The sequence below is a fragment of the Lemur catta genome, chromosome 12 (genome assembly GCF_020740605.2).
Source record: "Lemur catta isolate mLemCat1 chromosome 12, mLemCat1.pri, whole genome shotgun sequence".
Lineage (NCBI taxonomy): Eukaryota > Metazoa > Chordata > Mammalia > Primates > Lemuridae > Lemur > Lemur catta.
The window spans coordinates 94,732,442-94,745,266 of NC_059139.1; positions in this window are offsets into that span (position 1 = coordinate 94,732,442).

A 12,825-nucleotide genomic window follows, 5' to 3' on the forward strand; every position below is an offset into this window, starting at 1 on the left:
TGGCCACCCAAACTCTTTCACCTTTGTGTTGAAATCTTGCCTTGATGGCTTTGAACTCCTGTCTGTCCTTTAAGATGCTGCTTAAATATCACCTCCTCCAGGAAGCCTTCCCTGATACCCCAGTGGGGTTAGGTGCTTCCGTGGTGCCCCCACAGCCCCGTCTTGCCCTGCTCCATCACTGGTCTCCCTCAGCAGTGTAACCTCTTTCAGAATGAGTCAAAAGCAGGGTCTTCACTGTGATTCTGAGGCCCACGGGGGCTGGACAGAGACGGAGGTGGGGACGTTGGCTGAGGAAGGCGTGAGTGGCAGTCTTGGGTGAGGGGCTCTCCCCCAGCATGGTCTGGTCACTGTCCCTCAGCGCCTGCTTGCCTGGGCCTCCAGGGGAGCCCGTGGGAGGTTGGGGCCAGTGGTCTCCAGCGGTGCCCGGACTCCTGCCCCTCTCCTGGGATCCCGGGCCCAATGCAGATTTTCTTGGTAAAAGAGCGACTCACACATTAGAGAAAAGTGCTCCATGCTGGTCAGCAGCTCACAGAGCTGGTCCCTCGGTCACCTGGAGACCAAGGGAGGGTCATCAAACCTCTGGCGCTGCCCAAAGGCTGCGTGTGAGTGTCCTGCGGCTGCTGCAACCACACACTGGGGGACTTAAAAGAAATTTATTCCCTCACAGTCCTGGAGACCAGACGTTCACAATTAGTATCTCTGGGCCAAAGTCAGGCGTCAGCAGGGCCGCACTCCCCCCAGGGTCCTAGGGGAGACCCGCTCCTTCTCCTCTGCAGCTGTGTTGGCTGCCACATTCTGTGGCTCGTGGCCACATGGCCCCAGGGTTCAAAGCCAGCACCTTCACACCTGACTCTGTTCCATCTTCTCATCAGCGTGGCCCGTGTGCCACTCTCCGTCTGCCTTCCTCCCGTAAGACACTTGTGATGACATTTAGGGCCCGCCCAGATGACCCAGGGCAGTCTGCCATCTCAGGACCCTTGACTCAGTCACGCCTGCAAGTCGCTCTGTCTGCAGCATAGGGGACGGGCCCAGGACCCAGGCTTAGGGCGTGGACGTCTCTGGGGGCCCTGTCCTGCTGACCACCCGTCAAGGGCAGTTCAACCTCTGTAACTTTACACTTCTCCCCCCCACCTCTGTCCTCGTCTTGACCTTGGAGGGGGAGGCGAGGACGTTTAAATCGCTGCCCCTCCCCAGACAGTCCTGGGGTTTGGGATGAGACAAGGAGGCCCATGGCCTTTCTGCTCAGCCGTGCGCTGAGCCACTCACCCATCCCTTCCCTCCCCTGCGTTCCCTCTCTGGAGTGTGCTCCCTCCCAGCCCCCGCCGGGCTCAGCGCCTGGAGGAGGAGTATCCCCCCAGCCCCTGGCCTCAAGGAGACAGACAGACAGACAAGGGTGCCGTGCCCTGATGGCCAGGGACCCAGGGCCTGGGGACAGGGTGGGTACAAAGGGAGTGGTGAGGCCAGGAGCGCCCTCCTGGGGGGCTGCCCTACACCAAGGACGGGGCGCTGGGTGGCACTCCCCAGGTGGAGCTGCCAGGCCCAGTGTACCTGGAGCAAGTGGCCACGATTCTCCAAGCAAAAGGTTGCCTGACAGTTCACTGTTATAAACAGCTCTGCAATGGACATTTTGGTACATGAATTCTGTCTTCCTGATCACATTCCCAAGGTCAGATCATCTGGACTCATGAATTTCGAGGAGACATCGGCCCAGGGGCTCCCTGCACAGAATCACAAGCTCCTGAGCAGGCAGGGCCCAGGGAGGACGCTCCGTCCCACTCTAGCTTGACAGAGTCACTGCTCGCTGTGTGACTGGGGGCAAGTCGCTTTCCTCTCTGACCCTCAGGATTCTCATCTATAAAATGATGCTACAAGCACGGGGGGAGCGTGTTCCAGAGTGCACAGGATGGGTGGGCTCCCAACGGCATCCCAGAGAGACCACCGTGCGCCACACCAGCACAGTTCGCAGAACCCCAGCTAATTAAGCCCCACTGGGTGCTGGGTCTGGGTAGGCTCCGAGTGGCAGCGATAAACGATTCATCATGCAATGGGGAGTGGACAGGGACACTGTCACCACTAGCTGATAGACACAGGGAACGGGGCAGGGGGAGGGGGAAGTCCTCCCTGGGGGACTGCGCATGGCTTCACAGAGGAAGCCGCGGCTCAGTGGGGCCTTAAAATGTGTGCAGAGCCTCAATGTTCCTGCCTCCCCGATTGCACTGAACCCCTGAGTGCCGCCCGTGCACCCCTGGGACTAGAGCACCTGGGGGCATGTGTCCCATCGGGAGCCAGGAATGAATGAGCAAACCGGTGAAGGCGGGAGGGCAGGGGGAGGGAATTCCAGGCAGGGCCAGCTCACGCGTGACGCTGCTGGGACAACACGCTGTAGGGTGTGACTGAAGCCTGGGCTGCTTGGGGGGTCGATCAAGTAGGGCGCCAGATGGGAGCGTCTCAGTATGAGCAGCTGCTGCCAGACCCCAGGCATCACGCAAGGGAGGACAGGGGACCCACGGACACGAGCCCTCTGGCTTTCCCCGACTTTCTGTCCCAGACACCGCCCAATGGCCTCTGTTTGTGTCACTCCCAGGAGACTCATCAAGCACCAGGAGCCAGTTGCACAGAGTCAGCTTTTAGACCTTTGAAGCGTTTAATGCCGTTTGAAGGTCATAGTCCCTGACGGCAGAGCTGCATCAAGGGTAGAAGAACAAGCCGGTAGAAGAACAAACCAGCTTCTAGAAAGAAGTTGGCTCTCTACGTCAAGAGTCTCGCAAGAGTTTATATTCACTGACCTGCAACTACTCTTCTGCTCGTCCTATTCTTATCTACGTCCCGAGGAAGGAACCGCAGACGCCGCAAACGCTCATGCCAAGGATGCTCACCCCAGGGTGGAGACTGTCGGCACGGCATTCAGTGCTGCGGGACTGATGGACTATATGTGACGCCCTCAGCGTCACAAACCCACTAGATTCTAGGTAGCTATGTAAGTGTGTTTTAAAAAATATTTAATATAAGTCAAACACATAGACTACACAACTATAACGTGAGCACCGTTGACAAAAATAAGCACAGCTCTGGCCACCCCGGCCCTAGCACTGCAGTGATCCCACCTCCTCCCTCTGCCCCCAGCCCCAGGAATGGGAAGAGCTGGCCCTGTGCCCCCACGTCCTCGAGTGGCTTTTCTGTCCTTCCATCACTACGTGGCCAATCCCCTGAATTAATCACCTCTGTTTTAAACACCTAGAGTAGCTTCTGTTTTGAAAGCATTTTTTTTTTTACTTTTTATTTTGAAATACTTATTGATTTCTAAGAAGTTGCAAAGATAGCACAGTGAGGTCCCATGTACCCTTCACTCAGTTTCCCCCAGTGGCTGTATCTCATGCAACTATGGTACAATATTAAGGCCAGGACACTGCTGTGGGTGCAACACGTGTCTATTGTTCTGTGTCATGCCATCACACGTCTGGATCCCTGTACCCATCACCACTAAGACTTCCCTGTGCTGCCCCTTTGCAGTCACACCCAGCCCCTCCCCAACCCTGGGGACCACAAGTCTGGGCTGCGTCTCCGTGGGTTTGCCATTTTGAGGTTATACACATGCAGTCACACAGTGTGTGGTGCCTGGGGACTGGCTTTGCCTTTCAGCGCGATGGCCCTGCAATCCACCCAGGTCCTGGCGTAGGTAGTTTGCTCCTCAGCCCTGCTGCGCCGTCGCCGCAGGGTGGGTGGCGTGGTCTGGGCACACCTTGATCCGACTAACTGCTCACCTGGTGCGCTTGGTCGCTGCCAGTCTTTGGCTTTTACACATAAAGCTGCTATGGACAATTATGTACAGGGATGTGCGGACATAAGTCTTCCTTTCTCTGGGAAGATTGCCCAGGAGTCAATAGCTGGGTGCATGTGTAGATTCAGTTTTTCTAAGAAACCACCAAACCATTTTCCGTAGTGGCTGTACAATTTTACATTTCCTGAGAGGATTTTGAGCAATGCACAAATCTAGAAGAAAACCACAAAAATGATCATTATTTTTGGTTGGCATAATGAAATACAAGTTTTATTCCTTGTGTGTATATGTCTGTATCTTCCAAATGTTATGAAATAAACACATATTTTGCAATCAGAAAGATATTAAATTCTGTAAAAATTATTTGATGGAATGAGAAAACTCTCATGAAATCATGTTTCTAAAGATGAAGATACCGCCAGGCTGTTGGTATGATCTTAGCTATAACACACACTCGCACACACTCCCGCACATACGCACTCACACACACAAACACCCGCACTTTCATACATACACCCGAGACTGAAGACCAGAGGAGAGTAACCTGGCGTGAGTGACAAGGACTCACCGTGGCCACTGAGACGAGGGCCCGGGTGTCAGCGTTAGTTTCCCGTGGCTGCCGTAACACACACTCACAGACTGGGTGGGTTAACAACAACGCAAATGTATCTCTCGCGGTTCATCCAGAGGCCAGTTCAGAATCAGGGCGCGGGCAGGGCTGTGCTCCCTCCAAAGGCTCTTGGCGGGCAGCTCCTTCCTGCCCCTTCCAGTCCTCGTGGCTCCAGGATTCCCCTGACTCGTGGCCGCGTTACCCCAGCCTCTGCCTCCATCTTCTCAGCCATCTCCTCCTTCCCCTGCTTCTCCTCTCCGTGTCTCTCACAAGGACACACCTGTCATTAGATTTAGGGTCCCTGTGGATAACCCAGAATGATTTCAACTTCTGTACATCTGCAAAGACCCTTTTTCCAAATAAGGGCACATCGCGTGGCTGGGGGCTTGGATGTGGACATATGTCTCTGGGGCCACCATTCAACTTACTACAGGGGGTGGCTTTTAAAAAGATTTCTGCATACCCTTTGCTACTTTCTAAATTATCCATAATGAGAAAGGATAGTTTTTATTATGAGAAGCAATCGGTAATAATGCTACTAATAATAAACAAGTTACAAAAAAGTACTAGTAATTTTTCCCAATTTGAGAGAGGACAAGAAATAGAAAGGGGGAGACAGTTGACAATGACAGGGGGACATCTGGATTCCTGGACCCACCACCACAAAGACTTCCCTGTGCTGCCGGATGAGGGAGGGAGCCAGGTCCCCCCCAGGTGTCAGGACACCCCTCCCTATTCCCTCTCCGCTACGTCCCTCTCCCCACCAACCCGCCCATCGCACAGGGCTGGACACTGCCCAGAGAGCAGCCGTGTCAGCGAGCTGGGTGACATCATGGCTCAGGCATTTCCCAACTGTGCAGGGACAGGGCTGGGGGCAGGTGGCCAGGACTACAGGGACAGGGGTGGGTGATGCAGGACCTAGGGGAGCTGCAGATGGGAGGCTGAGACCGTTTACTGAGCACTGTCTGGGCAGCACTGTGTGGGCCCAGGTGAGGTGGTGCCGTATCTCCCTTTACAGCTGAAGGGACAGCAGCTCAGACAGTTGGACCTTCTGGTCCAGGCTCATGGCTGGTGAGTGGCAGGGCTGTGACTTGGGCTTGTGTCCAGGCACTGTATGCAGCAGATGTTGGCTGAGCTACGCTGGAAAATGTGTCCCTTCATCTGTCCTGGAAATATGCAGTGGTGCTCAGCAAATGTCCCTGGATCCCGTCTCCCCAAGGGCAGAGCTCATGTTTCAGGTGTTCCTGTGTTCCAGTGTCCAGCCCAAAGGGAGGGACCCCTGGGGTGATGACCGAAGGCTCCAGGGGATGGTCCCAGGGCAGAGCGGGGTAACCTGAGCCCTGTCCTACAGTGTCACTTGCTCTCTCTGTGATGGGGCAAGTTTCACGCCCTCTCTGGGCCCCCACTTCGCCATCTGCACAGTAGAGGTGGATGCTCTCTGAGGCCCTTCCATGCTCTGCTCCTCTGAGCTGGGGTGATAAACGGAAAAGCAAGTTTTCTTGCCCCTGGCTCATCGGCAGCCGGGCCTTCCCGGAACTGTAAATTAGCTCCCAGCTCTCAGCATCCCAGGCCACGCTCCCCCCTCCCCCGGGCCCAGCTAAAGGCAACCCACCTCCCCGTCCCCTTTCCCTCTAGAACAAACCAGGCCAGCAAGTCTGGGACAAACTCTCACCCAGGCCCTGGAAATGGGCCTCGGGGACCAGGACTGTTTGCCCAGTTGAGACAGTGATGGACATGGAGGTGCTACTACACTCCCAGACAGTGCAGCACACACACACACACACACACACACACACACACGCATGCATGCACAAACCACACAGGCATGCACACACATACTCACACACGCATACACATGTGCCGGCATGCACACACCCAAAGCAATACACATGTACCACATGGACACACACACAACACAGAGATGTGTGCAATACACACACACGTACCCACACAATGAACACACACATGCATGCATACCAACACCATGTGTGCATGTGCACATACACCACACAGGCATGCACATGCATACCCCCCACATGATATGCCTACACATGTGGACACACACACACCACACATGCACACACTGCACATGCAGGCACCCGTATGCTTGCACATGCACACATAATACACATGCTTGCAAACACTGAGACAAAGCAATATACACTTCCATATGATAATTTTATTGAGGACATAGAAGGAAATGTTGTTATTCTTGGGATTTCATGCCCAAGTAGTCAAAGTTGAATTGTAATGTTGTCTATAACTTACCCTAAATGGGTCAGAAGATAAAAATTTGAGAGAGGAGAAAAAATAAAGGTGACTGAATTGGAGAAGTTGGTGAAAATACATGGGTATTCAATATACTACTCATGCAGCTTTTCTGAAGATTTAAACTTTTTCAAAAGTAAAAGAAACTGGAAAAAGCTTACATTGTGAAAACAGGAGTAGGCTGGGGATGTGTCAGGCAAACTAGGAACTAAGATCACCTTCTTTACACAGCATATGCTATGTGTCAACTGTTGTCCTAGGTTCTGGATACAAAAGCTAAGGCAACTTTTTCTTTTAAAGGAGCTCATCACATAGAGGAAAAAACGGGTTAACAGATGTGAAATTTGTTGTAGAGAAAGCGTTTTCGTGTCCCTGTGGATTTTGGTCATTCTGAACAAATTTTTGCTGAAATTTGAGATCTGTACTAACAGACCAAACTATGGAAAGAAATTTAGAACTGTATAAGCAGGAAATGAGAGTTCCAGAGAGATTTACCTAACTCCAGAGGTTTGTGTTTATATTATATTTCAAAAGGGGATCAGGTCTGGGACTTTAGAGACATCTCTGTGTTGTAAAGCTAGAAACAGTGGACCTATCTGGCTGGTGGAGAGATTTATTTACATAGTACAGGTTAGAGTTAGAATCCAGGATCCCTCCTCCTATTATACTTTTCAGATTCTCTCACTAGGAGAGTTTATCCATATAAGCAGCTGAAATTTATTTTTAACCATTCTTGCCTATGATAAAGGCTGTACACAGAGGATATTTCATCTGGCTTTCATTGCATTGCCCCAGGGATAAGAATTGCAACAGCACTATTGGTTGCAAACAAATAGAAATCTGCCTCTGATTATAAAAACCTAGTACATGCATTCAGGACAAAGTTGATGATGATGAATGTTAAAAACCCAACAGAAATATATTAGCGGTTCTGTGTTCTAGTAACACAGAGAAGGGAGCTGCTACTGTCCTTCAGGATTTGGTCTGGATCTTGAAGACTTACTAGCATTACAGACAAGAAAGAAAAAGGGTTCTCATAACAGTTCCCAATAAATGTGCATTTGAATTGGAACAGGTGACATATTTCACATTTTAAATTTATGAGGTAATACCTGTTCTTGTCTCTCTTCATCTTGAAGGATTGTGTGAAAAGACCAACATAACAGTAGATATTGCTTAGCAGACATTTAGGGAGACAGCAGGAACAGTAGCGAGCATTCATGGGCTTCAGAGCCAGTCACATGTGAGTTTGAGCTCAACTGTAGGAGCTTGGACCTGTTAATTCAACTCCGAGTATCAGTTATAATAGCTTAAAAATGAAATATTAATGTTTAAATCAAAGAGATGTTGTCAGAAGTAAATGAAATAACCTATGTGAAGTGCTTAATGTAGCATGTAGAAATAATCAGTGCTAAATTTTGAGTATTTGTTCTCTTTCCTTCCTTTTAATCCTTCCTTTTACCAGTTTGTAAAAGGCCATCACGTTACAGGAAAAAGATGTCGACTAATTCTAGGACATTATTTCTACTATTTACCTGTCTTTGCAAATATTTCATTCTTGAAATTGAGCTTTTTATACATTGATCTTATGGGGCGAATTGAGTACACATCGTGACCTGTAAAGAGTGATTCTGCTTGAGTGAGTGGAATTAGGCTTTTGAGAATTCTTAAAAGAATCACAGAAATTGGAAACATTTATCAGTTATCTACGTTCAGGATTGCAAATGATCTGAGTTTACTAGCCACATTCTAAACTGTTTTTAGGTCAAAACAATTAAATTAAAAGAGAAAATGCCATTTTATTTTTCTTCATTCATTTACAGATTTATACACTGTATGGAAATATATAGGTATTCCAGTGGAACCTTTTCTCTGAAATTTCTACAGATACACAATGTGAAAAACAAAAGATATGTAGATATTTCCAACTACTTCAGAAGTTTTTTTCTTTTCTTTTTCTTTTCTTTTTCTTTTTCTTTTTTTTTTTTTTTTGCTGCAAAGATGATTGTAACTTTCTTAGCAGTAGTAAAGTATCATTTCAAACTGAGCCACCACAGAGGAGCTGCGAAACCCAGACTTCAGGCATTCCTTATTTTCAAAACTAAGAACTTCTGAGCTTTCAGAATGATTTTAGTTGAATAATATTTGGTTGGTTAGGAGCTGAAAATCATTCATAATCTGCTGATTACATGGGATAATGTTTGTTTTTTCTCCCATCATTGTTTATGGCATAACACCCATGGATAGAAAATTCCTCTGGACAGAAAAGAGAGTCATGTGTGCACATTAAGGAAAGAACAGAAAGAAGACCACTAAGGGCAGTGATATAATTATTTTAAATAATTTTTTTTATGTAAGACCAGGTGAAACAAAAATATATACTATCACAAATGTATTGACTATGTTTTCCATGCTATTATTTCAAAGTTTTCTGATGTAGTAAAACAGTCTGATTTTCCATAAATATATTGCATTAGCTGGATTAGCCAGAACCTTCTATTTCTATTTGAGATTATAATCCAACCAAACGGAGCTTCATATGTGATGTTTGAATTGCTATGAATACCCAAACTATTTGAAGGAGTGTTCAGTTCACTTTCTAGAGCAGGAGAACAACAGGTTAATTTAATGTTATGAATAGTAGTCAATCATTATCAACCTGATTACCTCAAGTTTTTATCCTTTTGCTCTGTCTTTCCTCATCATCTCCGTGTGAGAGACCTCTCATTTAATTGCAACTTAAAGAAATTAAATGGTAGGGGGGGGACTAAAACATTTTAAATTGGTCTTTCCATCAACCCTGGATCTTTTTACTGTGATGGAGCCAAGAAATCTGTTTCTCCTTCTGTTATGTCACTAAAAATTTCAGGATGGTAGAAATATTCTGATATATAAATGATTTGACAGAAAGATCCTTAAATATCTAGATCCAAAGGTTTTCCATTCTGAAGTTGGGATGAGAACATAATCCATCTGCTGGATCCCTCGCTTAAAATATGTATGTCTGAATACTCTTCCTGTAATTGCTCCTAAATTTATCTTCCTTGATAGTTACTTTAAAAGATTTCCTATTGAAAGATTTTTTTTTCTGTTGCAGTATATCAAAAAGGTTTTTTTTTTTTTTGCTGGCAAATTAATAAACTCCTCTTTCTTTCTCTTCAAAAAAAAAAAAGTTGTTTTACATCTTTGTAGTCACCAGCATGAGTCTAGTCAATTTTTATCTTCGTGATATTTATTTGTTCTTTCAATAAATATTTAGTAAGGACTTACTATGTGATTAGCAGTCTTTGCCCTCAAGGAAATTGGAGGCTAGTGAAAGAGACAAAGAAGTAAATACTGTGCATTACGTGCCATGAAAGAGGTAAAAGAGCACATGGAATGAACATCTAATTCAGTTGAGGGAGTCAGGGAGGACTTTTGGGAGGAGGTAATGTCTCCGTTTGTATCTGAAGGATGGGGCAAGTTAATTTACGAAGAAGTGGAAAGAGTGTTTCAAAAAAGGGAATAGGATGTGCTAGTTGAGCTAGTTAATCAAGAACATGGTTTCCTTCCCAGGAATCCCACTGCTAGGTACATATCCAATGGAAAGAAAATCAGTATATTGAAAAGATATCTGCATTCCCATGTTTATCACCACACTATTCACAATAGTCAGGATTTGGAATCCATCTAAGTGTCCATCAACAGACTAATAGATAAAGAAATTGTGGTACATATACACAATGGAATATTATATACCCTTAAAAAAGAATGAAATCCTGCCATTTGTAACAATGTGGATGGAACTGGAGAACATTATGTTAAATGAAATAAGCCAAGCACAGAAAGATAAATCTCACATATTCTCATTCATTTGTAGGAGCTAAATATTAAAACAATTGATTTTATGGAGACAGAGAGTAGAATTATGGTTACCAGAGGATGAGAAGAGTAGTAGGGAGGAGGGTACAAAGTAGGGATGGTTAATGTGTGCAAAAATATAGTTAGATAGATAGAATGGACAATATTTGGCAGCACAACAAAGTGACTATGAATGATAAATTAGGATATACTTTAAAATAACTTTTTAAAAGAGTGGAATTGGAATGTTCTTAACACAAAGAAATGATAAATTCCTTAGGTGATAAATATCCCAATTCCCCTGTTTGATTAATGCATATGATATGCCTGTATCAAAATGTCACACGTATCCTATAAATATATAAGTATTATATACCCATAGTAATTAATAATAAAAAAGTTTTTAAAGAACGTAGTTTTCTTCTTAGAGTTTTTACAGTGCTAATCTTAGTAAGTTATTTCATATTTGTATTACTAATTTATTACTCATATCTGAGCAAATGATAAGGTTTAATCAATCATTTTACATTGTTAGAAGTTTTTCATAATTTAAGGTTCAAGTGGTACAAACAATGAATCATCTTTGTTATAACAGAATTCAAATTTTTAAAAAAGTGTTCTGATATAAACTAATATAGCTGGCACTATATGTCAGAATATACACAAAGCACATATGATAAATGGATTCCATCAGATTACTTTTCATCCTAGAAAACTATTTATCTTGATTTTATAAACTAAAAACACTAGGTAAGGCTTTTGAATAGCTGGACATGATTTTTCTTCACTTAGTCTTGCATGTGTGCACATTTAATCAGCTCATTCTATAGTAGTTTACATGAATTTGCATAGGCAACTGGTGTGTCATTGCTTGTCAGACTTATACATCCCTAATTATAATGATTGTTCTGCCTTTTACAAACCATATTTAAAAAGGCTGTATAATGAATTAAATAAAGCTTATTGTGAAATTTATTAGCTGTAGTCCTGATCTATTTAACTGAAAGAAAAAAACAGTTTGAGGAAAGGAATTAACTAACACACATGGACAGAGCCATTAGTTATGGAATGGGCCTACTCTTTAAAATGTTTTGTCAAACCAAATGTTTCAAGTCAGTGAGTTCTGCTCCTTCAGGGGAATTTCCCTGAAGAAATGTAGCATTTTGCCTCCACCAGTGGTACCATATTTACAGGCTTATTCTGCTTCCTCTTAAACTAGCTTACATAAACAAACAGCTAAATGTATTCAAATAGTAGATGAGCTAGAACATTTAAGGACAAGCAACACTATATTCTCTGGGTTTCTTTCCCAAGATGAAGTTTATCGAACCATAAATTTTGCCTGGTGAGTTACTCCTATGTATAACTTGGAAATTCTGCCTTTGTCAATTTCACCTCCCCTTGCTTTTTGCATCCATTTCTATGTCCTAAATATTCATATCTGTTAGCAGACCCTGGACTCCTAGACACCCTCTTGAAATCTTATATGCTCTTCTGTGGTGGCCCAAAACCCTGAGTATCTCCCTGCAGGTTCTTACCATAATATTGGCATGACTGTACAAAAAGCAAAGGACTAATTTATATGATGTTCCAAGAATTAATATATACAGATATGGGGCACATAACAACATTTCAGTCAATGATGGATGGTGGTCCCATAGATTATAATGGAGTTGAAAAATTTCTATCACATAGTGATGTGGTAGTTATAACATCTTGCCAGAATGCATTGCCTTTTCTATGTTTAGAAACATTTAGATACACAAATACCATTGTGTTAGTTCACAGAAAATTTAAAATCTTATTAAAAGAGATTCAATGTAATTTATAATTAAATAAATGCAAATCAGAACATCAGTATATTTTTTTACCTACCAGATTAGCAAACATTCAAAAAGTTTAGTAATATCTAATCTTGAGGAAGTTAAAAACAATAATTTTCATAAACTGTTGGTGAACATATAAACTGATACAACATTGTTTTTGGCAATTAGCAGTATTATTCAAATTTTTAAAATGTTCAGTCTTTTACTCAATCCTACTTTTAGGATATAATCCTCAATATAAATTCACATAGTTTAATTTGTAACAAAACAAACAAAAAAAGAACAAAAAAACCCAGAAACAATTTAAACTGTAGAACATGCATTTAATTCAATACTCTGAAGCAATTAGAAAGATATGTATGTTTTTTTTCTTTTATTGATATATAATAATTTCCATATTTATGAGTACATGTGAGGTTACATGCATAGAATGTGTTGTAATAAAATCTGGGTATTTGAGGTACCCATCACCTTGAGTGTTTATGGCTTTTATGTGTTGATAT